Consider the following 12,403-nt stretch of genomic DNA (forward strand, 5'->3'; position numbering starts at 1 on the left):
TTTTTTTTTTTTTTTACAGTTTTTCCATTGCTGGGGCAAAATACTTTTATTTATTTTTATCCCAATACATTTTAATTCACTGTTCTGCCTGAGACAGGAAGTATTTAAGGAGTATTATAAAATCATAAAAACAGTACCTCTACTCTGAATAAAATCAAGGATTTTTCATAATGGAGTAGCTATAATAACCAAACCATAAAAATACTCTGGCTTCTAGTTACCCAAATGAACTTTTCTACTTTTCCTTTTCTTTTTTCCCCAGGCACTGATCTTCGCTCTAAACACCTGAGGGATACTGTCCTCTCCAGATTGCCGGTGCCACTTGGTTCATCATTTACTCTGTACACATATTTGAAGAGTGTTCTTGTTGCTACACACTTTCACAAGGCAAGAAGAAAATTTAACCAACCCAAGTTTGCTGAGGAAAGACATGGTGATTTCCACGGCTAGTAAGCAAACTAAATGGTAACAGCAGACTCTGTTTCACTCCAAACTAATTAAACCACAGTAGTTTTGGGGATATCCATTATCTACCACCAATATTTTAAATGCACATGTGATATCCTAAATGACTAAATGATGACACCTATATCTGTCCTGGTTCATGGATTTTGAAAATAAGTAGATCACTATATGAAGCACCAGAAATGAATCAGAATAGGCACTGTATATTTTCTGATCTTTATTACCACTTAAAAAGAGTTATAATGGACCAAAGTGTACAGTCAGCTGACACAGGTAGTGGGCTGGACACAACCATTACATCCTAGTAATCAACTTTCAAGAAACTAGTATTTCAATTTCCAGCATACTATTCTAAGTCACTTTTTTTTTTTTTTAACATTATAAGGAAGATGCTCTACTGTGTAATTTAAATTTGATTTTCATCACTGCATATCTAAGGAAGTTTCAAATTAAACCCCTAACAACCCATGAAAATTCGCAGTCTTTTGACAGGAGTCTTGTGCAAGAAAGCCAACTCCCAGTCACTCTTTCTGCCCGTCCACAGCTTTTACCTTCCATCATTCATCCCTGTCAAGATCTGTGGTATTTCACAGGTGATAGATGCAGCCTTTGAAAACTGTGTTGTTGTTCTTGAGTGAGGCATGTGAAGGGAACTGGGGTGTATGTGTGTGTGTACGTGAGCACGCAGGCAGAGAGATCATGCAGAGCACAAACTTTAAAAAAGGCTCATTATCTCTAATTTGAGAAGTGAAATTTCATTTTCTCATTAGCACTGTCTCATCACAAGAGTTACAAGGTTCGGTTATCTTTAATTAAATAGAACCATTTCAAAAAAAAAAAGAATCAGTATATTCAGAAAAATCCAACTTCTCTGCATGTGTGTTTTAAGAATTATAATTAACTGATGGAATCCTCACTCAGAGGAACCATGCTATATCTAAAGGCAGGGTTTGATTTTATATTTGTTTTATGGCCAACAGAATATAGCACTGACTTTGGGGGAAGGTGCCTTTTGCTGGGGAGGCTGGTGAGCCAGAGGCCTTTACACCTGGCTACACCCCTGGCTGGCCTGCCTTTCTCTCTCTCTCTCCCCCTCACCCTTTCTAATTTTGAGACAAGGTTTTTGCTAAATTGCCACAGCCCAGGCAATCTGGCTATTTAACAAAACCCTGTCTCAAAACACATACTACTTGCTTAACAGGTAGTTTAACAAGGTCAAGGATGGTAACTGTCTCTTTTAATATGATTGTACCACCATGAAACTCTTCATTAGACTGGGTATTTCCTCAATTTAGTCACAAGGACAGGCATATTAAACGTGAGTAGCTGGTGTCACTCCTATGATAGTAATAAACAGAAAATAAAACGACCTCTTCATTTTCAAATATGACACTGGGAAAAATACACGAACATGACCATATTGTAAATATGTTTTGACCAATACTTCACAGGATACTTGCAATTCTTAAGCTAAAGAAACAGCAGGACTTGGGAAAAGGAATGGTATTAGGGGCTCTTATTTTTGGCATTTATGTTCACAAGTTGATACCACTCTTCAAATTTTTACTGTGCTTTCATGTATCCTACATTTATTTTAAGATACAAGCGTTACATGTGTCATGGTTTACAGTCTAAATGTTAGCTACAAGAGTAGGAGTTATCATAATTCATACAGAAAATGTTTTTCTTTAAATTAACAATACAAAAGCATTTGGAAGTCATCCTCTTTTAGCACCTTTTTGGAATGAAGAATTTTAGAGAATTATTTGCTAAAAGTATTTTAGTCCACAATCTCCCTGGACTACAAGCAAATTTATTTTAGTTGTCCACCAAAATAAAAATATTCTCCTCCAGCCTATTTTGACAGATACTGGACTTAGAATTTCCTCTGAGGTCATCATACCGGGAGCAACAGCTAACGCAGCCTGCACGCCTATATTCCTCTATTCTAGAAATCTTTTGTTTTAACGTTAAAATGCAATTATATATTTCAAGTGATCAGAATTTCCAATTTTTTTTTTTTGCATATTTGTTTGAGGCAGGGTCTCACTATGTAGTGCAAGGTGGCTTTGAACTTGCTTATATAGGCCAGGCTGGCCTTCAACTCACAGCAATCCTCTTGCCTCAGCCTCCTGGACCTCCCAGGATTACAAGAATGTGCCTGGCAGATTTTCCAATCTTGACAGTGATGTTTAAATTTAAAAAACTAAAGATCTATCCTGGTAGAAATATCTGCATATATAAAGTAATAAAATTTCAGTCATTTCTCTTCCATTACTTTAAAAGCATTTTGTAGTCATTTTTTTCCATATCATAATTGAGAACATATTTGTCATAAATCTAATGGATTTTTTCATTCATTTTAAATCATCCCAGCAAGAATATGCAGACCTTTGAACAGTAAGCTTTCTTTCAAAAGAAAAGACATAAAACTTTATGAAGACTATAAAAGAAATGAACACTAACACTTACATGATACACTTTGCTGTGTTTGTGATTAAAAGATTAATTCTGTAGGATTAGTTATATTTTAGGAAGCACAGTAGTCAACTGTCCAATAAGAATTGCATGGCAAAATACTAAATTGTCAGAAAAAAATTTTATCAGGGATAGGGCTATTTAAGTTGTCCCAACTAAGTAGAATTAAACCTTATATCTCATAAGACAAATATTTTAGAAAATGCTTAAGGCAAGTTTTGCAATGACTACCCTAAGTACACCTGCAATCTCACAGCTACAGGGACTACTCTGGACAAAGAATTCCACACATCCCAATATGCTGTGCAGGGGATTTTCTAGTCAATAGTTTCCCTCATGAGTGGCTATTTTTCATAGCAGAACTAAACAATGAAGCAAATTAAATTTCTGACTCAACCGCACTAGGTTGTTCCCTAGTCATTTGAAACATTTACACAACAAACTATAGCTCTAAATAAAATCAGAATTCCCTAACATGCTTCCTGCTTTCCATATTGTATATTGTATCTGAACATCTCTACCACGATATCTTTGGTATATTCTGGCAAAATCAGCTGAGTTGTACATTAAGATTGTATTATCTTTGCAATCATAGCAATCTTTTGCTTAAACATTAAAATGCAATTATATATTTCAAGTGATCAGAATTTCCAATTTGTTTGTTTGTTTGAGGCAGGGTCTCACTATGTAGTGCAGGGTGGCTTTGAACTTACTTATATAGGCCAGGCTGGCCTTGAACTAACAGCAATCCTCTTGCCTCAATAAAATAAAAATGTATATGTACATTTACTACAAATGTACACAAAATATTTACTTCAAATTCAGTAGAATAAAAAGTTTAAAGTATAAAAATAGGATAGATATACAGCTACTTTCTCTTGATTCAATAAGAAAGTTTTGTACTAATAGTGTTTGGACAGGATATCATGTCTGCATCTTATACTATGAACAACTACTATGAAGAAAACAATATGTAATGTATTAATTATTGTAACTGTCCTACTAACCTGTTTTGAAACTGTCTCATTGCTATTTCTCAATAAAATTTATTAACAGTTTAAAGTAGAACAGTGAATGCTAACAAGTAAAGAACTTCTATAATACTCTAAAACTCATCACTTAGAACCCTATTTTGCAATGTACAACTGTTTCTTACTACTCTTTATTAAGCCTAAGGAATATTATAAATTACAGACATTAGAAATCCTCTCAGAAGTATACAGACACTGTACCGATGTTGTCATCACTTCTCTACAATGTTAATTCTTAAAATTCTGTAAAACTGTTCACAAGTATCGCTACAGTACATTGAGTGGCAGAGACTGCTATTTCACTTCAACAAGAGCAATAAATTTGTGTTAAATCAACAGATTCAAGTGAAGAAAGACCTGGGCATCTGAGCTGTAAGACCTACTTGCAAACCTTACAGTAGTGTTTTGTTTTAGAGGTTTTATAAAAAGGAAAATCCAAAGTCAAAGGAGAAGAGGAACAGTTTAATATATAGAAGTGCTACACGCTTAACCTTCTGGCCTGAATGACCAAAGAAAACATACATACACAAAATTGAGGCAGCTCCTCAGTTAATGTCTATTTAAATAATACCAAGTTCTTATATAAGGTACACACATTACCAGTGAATATCACATTGAGTAACTCAATATTCAAGCATGAAGGCATATTATTACACAATCTTATAAAGGATCCACAAATGTTAAAATTACAACTAAACCAAATCATCACTGAGGATGTAAGTTTGCTATTGAAGAGTCCTATGCCTCTTGAAGCCCAAACATATTCCTAAACTCAGAGCATCAATAAAAGTTATAGATGAAAAAATGATTAGGTCATCTGTTCCACTCTCATACAGAATGGTTCCCAATAGTATATGATTTAATTTTAATTCATCCAGTTTAACATATTCTTGGTAATAACAAATTCCAATTGCTTTGCTTAGAAGGCTATTAGCAAACTAGTTGGTATTGATATAATACTGCAGTTAATTATACCTTCTAGATTTGGGAGACCAAGCTGCTCTACAGCAATCCTATAAACATAATTAGATAATGCAAAGTTAATTTTTCTCAAGTTTCAGTGTACCCGCTCTTGCATTCAGTGAACTGAATCAGCTCTCCCTGCTGGCATGTTTAAATGCTTCTCAGGAGCAACATTTGAAAGTGCTACGGAGGCTGGGGAGCCCAGAAGGGAATTTGCAATGGAGCAGAAATGAGAGAATCTATCACTTTTTAAATATTCAGGGTTCTTAACAAATGAAGTAAGTGAAAGTTCTTTCTTCTCCAAAGAAGATGTAAGTCCTGGGTAGCTGTGGTGCACATTACTCAATACTGCTTTCAGGTTCATGGTGCTAAACTAAACAACATACCTCCTGTTTAAAAACTAAGATTACTGTAATGCTGAGCATATGGTTTTGCTACTTTGTTTCTTTTTAAAACATCTATCAACCAAAGTAATTGTTAAAAACTAAAAATTGCCTAATATTCCCAGGGTAATTTTTTTCCAAATTTCAAATATTACTGATATTTTAGCTGCAACTTTAAAAAGCATTGGGTTTCAGACTGTGCACGAAAAATGTCTAACACGCACCCTGATAGTATCCAGTGTATGTAGTACCACATTCACTGAACTCCAGCCTGCACTCGCCTTCCAGATTTTTCTCTATAATGAAGCTCTGACCATTCAGAGCATTCAAAGTCTTTACAGCTCACATTCCACCTTTCTTTTTAGGGTCTTCTCTTCCATTTCCCCCTTCCCCAGTCTCCAGCCACAGAATCTAAAGGACAGCCTGGTCTTTTATGCTTTAGTACACACTGATCCTCTGTCCTCACGTCTCCAGCATGTCTTTTTCTAAGATAAGCCCTCTGTCTAAGATAAGCTCTCTGATGGCACCCAGTCCCACTAAACCAGTCCATGCTGCTTTCTCGACAATCCCAGTTTCCTACGGATCTAGCTAATATAATTATGTCTTACCCAATGCAATTGTTTATCTGCTAATATGGCCCACAAACCTGTGTCCAAAAAAAAAAAAGATTATCACACATTTGATTTATTTAGGACCATGTACTATACACGAGGTGGTCATGCAAAGTACCATACAACTCAGAACACTTTGAGAGTGAAAGGATAATTATACGTAAGGGCCCATGAATATATACTAAAACAAAGACTCACCCTAACAAAAGCCCACACGTCCTACACTTTTCACCACCTGAGTCCTTCAACTACATCTTTCAGCTCATGAAGCACTATATTCTAAAAACTGACCATACCCCAGCCACACTGTCCTGTTTTTTCAAACATTCCAACCTTACTCTAACCTTCAGGAGTTTACAGTTCCTGTTCCTTTTGCTTGGAATGCTCTTCCCTCAGATTTACAGCAAAGGCTCCTCACAGTGTTTATCTGAGCTTACCCTGCTATTGAACACACGCCTCCTGTATTGTACTCCCTCTGAATTTGTCTATGCTAAAATCTACAGTGCAAGACCAAAACACAGCTCTAAAGTTAAAGCACCCGAAACTGAATCCTTGCTCTACTGCTTACAGAATGAAGGACCCTAGACAGATTCGACCTTGCCAAACCTCAGCAGCCTCATCTACAAAGTAGGGATCAGATCAGATTTCCACTAGAGGGTTAGGGTTACACTCAAACAACATAATACAGGTAGAACATTTACCTGGCTCAAAGTAAAAATTTAATATATATGCTATTATTGGTCTTATTATTTACTAAACCATAGAATCTCTACTACCTAAAGCAATGGAGAGTACTTAGGAGATAGTCCATACATATTCAAAGTATTTGCTGAGTAGATGACTGACTGAAAAGGACTTAAGCAAATTAATGTCACTATTTCCTCAGTCTCACTTCAGGTGTCCAAAAAGTTTCTCTAACTACCAAATTAAAACAACAGTTTAGTAGCCTACCATTTATTTCCCTTTAAAATGCAACCCAAACTTACTTGTCCAGCCTTATTCCATCACTCTTCACCTGTAAAACTCAACTTCTGGTTTCACCGCATTCCTTTAGTCTAGAATGTTCTTCCTTGCACTTCTACCTGGCCAAGTTCTGCTGATACTCCATGTCAAGCCAAATGCTCTTTTTGTGTTTTCCCTCTGGGTATCCACCTCCTACAGCTCTAGAAGAGCCTTTTTATGACTAACTTAACACAGCTTCTCTCTTAAGAAAAGGGATCAGAGTCTGTCCGAGATATTTTTGTAGCCCAGTGCCTCACTGAAGAAAGCCTTCAACACATTATTTTGAGCAAATGTAAGGTTGGGGGTTGGGAGGTATGAAAAGGCTAAGCAATAGAAAATTGCTATTATTATGGGCACCTGCTGTGTGGCTATAAACTCAGGTCTTGAATGACACTTTTAATGTGTGAAAACTTCGCACTTCCTCTACACTATCTCTGATACCTACAGCAGTAGATGGCACTTAGTAAATACTCCAGTCATTTTGAAATATTTGTTGAGTAAATGAATGCCATGCTTGTAATGTCAATATACTTTTCAATTCTTGCCAAAAAAAAACCCTGTCCACATTTTAAAAAATTCCATCATCTAATTTTATATCTTCTTCCACTTTGCATTAAATTAAGTACAAAATTAAGTACAAAATCTTTTTCTTTTCATAACCTTTGCGCTGTTTTTCTCCTGTGAGTTTATATATTCAGCCCTCAAGACTAAGAATCTGAATTCAAAATATGAATGAAGGCCATCACTTAGTGTGAATCTGAATAACCACAATCATTTTCCTGCACCCAACAGCTATTCAAATCTTGTTCTTTTATAACGGATGTTAGAATTTACAAATATTGTCTACAGATGGTTAACAGCTAAAATTTTTCTTTGCATTCACAGGCATTCCTTTCCCTTTCTTCAATTTACTACCGATGGATCTAATGCGATATACACCAAAAGTCAAACTGTACTCCTCAGCTTCTCTCCAATTCCACACAGCCAAATAAGCAACAAAATAATAATCCAAATTTAAGTGCTGTTCAGTATTTGTCATATTCGCTTTATTAACAATAGTGCTCTCCTGGAATGGCTTTTTTAAACCTTCACCCATTGGTTTAACTATGAAACATATCCTTGTGATAGTTCTCGTATTATCCCTTTATATCACTACTGGATTAAAGAACAGCCCGTGCCTGCTCTGCAGTAAAAAGTGAGCCTTGAGAGCAGGGATTTTTTTGTATTAGATAGTCTCACTATTTTCTACTGAGGAGGGAATATTAGGGAACGCCAAAAGCCAACCTTACTTAGGTCACTGGAGAGAGTACACTAACATAGTAAAGGGCAAACTTACAGTATAAATACAGAAATTCTGGCTGGCCAAATAGCTCAGCAGATTAAAGCGTCTGCAAGCAGGTGCGGGAGCTGGCCTGCTGTGCTGGCCCTACCCCTGGGGCTGAGACAGCAATAGAGACTGGGCGTGGTGTTGGGCACCTGTAATCCCAACTCTTGGGAGGCTGGAAACAGGTGGATCTCTACGAGTCCCATCTTGTAGTGAGGCCCTGAACACCCTGTAGACCCTTCCCTAAAATACAAAAAAAAAAAAAAATTCTTAGGAATCTGCCCAATATTATCAGGGTCTAGACCAATGGGGTCTTGAGCATAAATAAATGTTCCTTATGTTTGATAAAGAATTTTAATGCCTGCTTTCTGCACATGCAGCACCAGAGAGAAAAGAAGAGCTGCCCCACGAGGCAGACACACTAACTGCCGCTGAAGGGCCCAGCCGACAGTCGAAGCCTTAAATTTACAGGAATCACTAGGAAACAGGAAAGCTTCTGATTTTCCACCCAGAACAAAAGTGCACGTCCACAAAAGTTTGCATTAAGTTCAAGAGATCTATAAAATCAAATTTCTTAGAGTTAGCGATCTAACTCTTAAGAGTTCTGATGATGACGCTGCTGCTGCTGAATCTGTGAGGGCTGAGATGGGAGGCTGGGACCCAGCAAACAAGAATCATACTGAAGCAGATAGGCCAGAGCACTAGAGGACAATGACCACTTGAGACATTACACTCTTGCTAAGTGACAGCTCCATCCCTAATCTACAAATGAAGTTTCTATTTGAAACAAATGTGAGAAACACTCAAGAAACTCATGGTCAAGAGAATTTTCAAGTTACAGCCAATCATCAAAATGACTTTCAGAAGCTGGAACTTGGCTGTGAGAACACTGTCAGCCAGCCACTATTCCTCATTAAAGCTATGTTCATTCCAAACCTGTCAGCTTGCTTATCGCATAAAACTTCTTGGCCTAGCAGCAGTTGCCAAATTAGCCTTGTCATGTACGCCCTGAACCTAGCTGGCATCAATGCATAGGCCAAAGTAGCGCGTGCATAGAGGACCACCGGATTATACATGCATCTCAGCAGTACTGAATGTTTTCACAGGAACAGTGAAACAAAAGATTCATCAAAGTTTCCATTACAAGCCTTTATTTTCAGAGCTTAGAACTGAACTTTAAATATTCTCACAGGGATAAGACCTGGGGGAAAATAGTGTTCAGTCTGAGATACACATAATTTAAGGATTTTCTGTACTTTGTAAGTCTAAACAGACTGTCTTTTAAAAGTGACCTTAAGATATCCAGAAGAAAAAGCCTTCATAAAGCCTTCTCATTAACCCTAAGCACAAAAGGATCTATTAATGTTACTTTCCTAACTTTTCATAACATAATGAATAATCTACCATACTGGACATCCCATATTCGATCACTATTTAAATCCATTTACATTCTTCTCCACTACCAGGCCAAACCAAAAAAAAAAAAAAAAAAAAAACGGCAGGTGTCACCTGAACCACTGTAACATTTATACCATATTAGAACTACTATAACCTTCAAAGGTCTGCTACTATCTAGTTATAACAAATTTAAGATGTTACCACTCACCAAGTTAGTATGTATTTCTTGCAGGCAACTGGAGTGGCCTTTTCAAAACACAAATATGATTATGCCTCTCCTAGTAAAACTCCTTCAATGGCTTCCCACTGCTGTTAAGATCTAAACCCTCAGCTGGCTAGAGTACCCGTTCCTGCCTTTGCACTGCCTTTCCCCCTCTCTCTCTCTCCTGTTCCATTAGTCTTCTTCCAGTCCATCCTTCATCCTCCTGTCTCCCCCTGCCTGAGGACCTGTGTATATGCTACTTTTCCACTTCCAAAACAACAAATTTGCTTCTTCAGGTTTTCAGATTTCAGCTCAAGTCAGCTCTTCTGGTGAGGATTTTATGATCAAGTACATACCTCCATTTTCTCCCCATCCCCATGGTTTTCCTTCACAGACCATAGCCCAATTTTTATTTATATATTTGTGTAAACTTGATTAATGTGTATCGCTCTCATGAGACTGCAAAGTCCTTCAGGTTAAGCATAAGGAGTGTTTCCTTAACAACTAAAACCATACTTGCCACACAACAGGCATGCAAAAGTGTTCGGACAAGACAATGAACAAAATCACATAACAAAATCTGAGTGGAACAGTATGGTCATTTTTCACATCATTCACCTCAAGAAAAGGTAGAGAGCCTCAGAGGCAAGAAACGTATTTCACAGATGGGCAGACCTAAAACAGTCCAGGTAAAGAAGGACCAGGGTGTCAGAGACTTTATAGTCTGGAATACTCAGTGCAGGAGAAACAGTGCCACAGATGGACAGAGATTTTTGGTTTCAAACTTCCTGGGGTAGAGGTGAAACCTACATTTGGTAAACTGGATTGCGCTAGTCTATCTCAGGCCATTTAGAGGGATCCAAAAAAGTTCAAGGGTGGATCCGCATCTAAGAGAAGCAGGATTCTCATAATGGATGAAACCGCGTAACCACAACCAAAAAAAACGAACAACGGAGGGGAAACTCAGGAGTTACCATCGGAGTATCTGGTCAGAATCTCCCCTAAAGGAGATTTCTAGGCTGGATCTCAGAAGTTTTTAGGTTAGCTTTTATTAAAAGGAAAAAGTAGTTCCTTTTTTGCACTCAGAATTTACATGCTACACTTTATATTGCTTAGGTTACTTTTGGCCTGAAAAGCTAATAAAAAGATTTTTGCTCTCTTTATACATTTTTAAACATTAGTTATGTTGGTAAATCTTAAAAGTTTATTTTTGGCAAGTGACAGAATTTATACTGGATCTGCTGACAAAGTATCAAATAAATTTCATCGAATTAAGGTATTACCACCTAACAGTTACTAGGACAACAAAGCTTATTACAAATAAGCACTAATAAAATATTTTAATTGTCTTGAGGTGGCATGATATTCCAATTCTACTACCTCTTTATAATCCATCAGAGCCAGGAATGCTGATGTACACCTGTAATCCCACCACTCAGGATGCCAAGGCAGAGGACTGGCTGTGAACTGGAGGCCTACCTGGGCTACACAGTGAGAACCTGTCACAAAACAACCAAGCAACCACATTACCCCTATTGGCATTCCTGAATAGGGCTAGTTTTGTCATTTTCAATTTCTCTTCCAGAAAATGGAGCAAACATCTTTAGAACTATGTAAAAGACCACCTGATGTTCTAAAACAAGTATTTTTAAACAACCACAATATCCCATTTCCCTTTGTCAATAAATCTTGCGGAAAAAAAATTATTAAAAGGTCTTCATCATTCCATGAGGTCTGAAATGTTTAAAGCTGCAAACACCCTGAAAAGGAAAATTTGGTCTTTTTTGGCATGAATTTAGTGGACTGAGTTAAGAATCCACTCTAGTTATTACAAATGGATTCTACCACAGTACATTTTTATATACTGAAAGGTACAGGTTAACTTGTGACAGCCAAGAACTCCTCCCTGGACCTCCTCCTAGGATTGTCACTGTTGAAAAGATGCCACAAGCCTCTTCATCAACTTCCTGATATTAACTTTTCAGGAGTTAATAAAGATCACACAGATGCAATGCTAACCACATCTGCAATAAGCTCTTTACTACAGACTCCCCCGGGGTCTCCAGCCTCTCCAAGACACTGAAACCCTGACGCTTCCCCCTCCACCAGCGGACGGCCTAGGGGTGGGGAGTGGTCCAGGCTCAGAAACAAGGAGGGGCCGGCACAGTCAACCCCAGGGGCAGTGGGTCTGGCCGGCGGACGAGGCCGGTTCGCCCGGTCAACTGCAGGGTCCGTGTCGCAGCCGCAGCAGCTGCAGCTCACGGTAACTAAAGCTCCGAGGCGCCCGACTAAACCCTCCAAAGCCGGGGAGTGTCAACGCTTAACACTCGCGCCTGGGCGGATGACGGATGCGTCCCAGCGGAGCTCCGCGTCCGGGCGCCGACACAAGTTAGTTCTCCGGCCGCCGCGGCCCGGGAAACGAACCGGCCGGTCCCCGGGGCAGCACCGCGCGCAGCCGGGGAAAGGGGCTTCCCCGGCGCCGGGTGCAGGCGGGCGCCCCTCCCTGGTCGGCGGAAGCGAGCGGTCGGCCGGTCCGGGGCGAGGCC

General features: G+C 38.6%; 1 protein-coding gene across 2 annotated transcripts in view; it reads right to left on the reverse strand.

Moving 5' to 3' along the window:
• Galnt7 (polypeptide N-acetylgalactosaminyltransferase 7) overlaps positions 1-12,403 on the reverse strand; it is a 171,458-nt gene that overhangs the window by 158,236 nt on the left and 819 nt on the right. The window lies entirely within an intron of this gene.

The sequence above is a fragment of the Octodon degus genome, unplaced genomic scaffold, assembly GCF_000260255.1.
Source record: "Octodon degus isolate 3935 unplaced genomic scaffold, OctDeg1.0 scaffold00121, whole genome shotgun sequence".
Lineage (NCBI taxonomy): Eukaryota > Metazoa > Chordata > Mammalia > Rodentia > Octodontidae > Octodon > Octodon degus.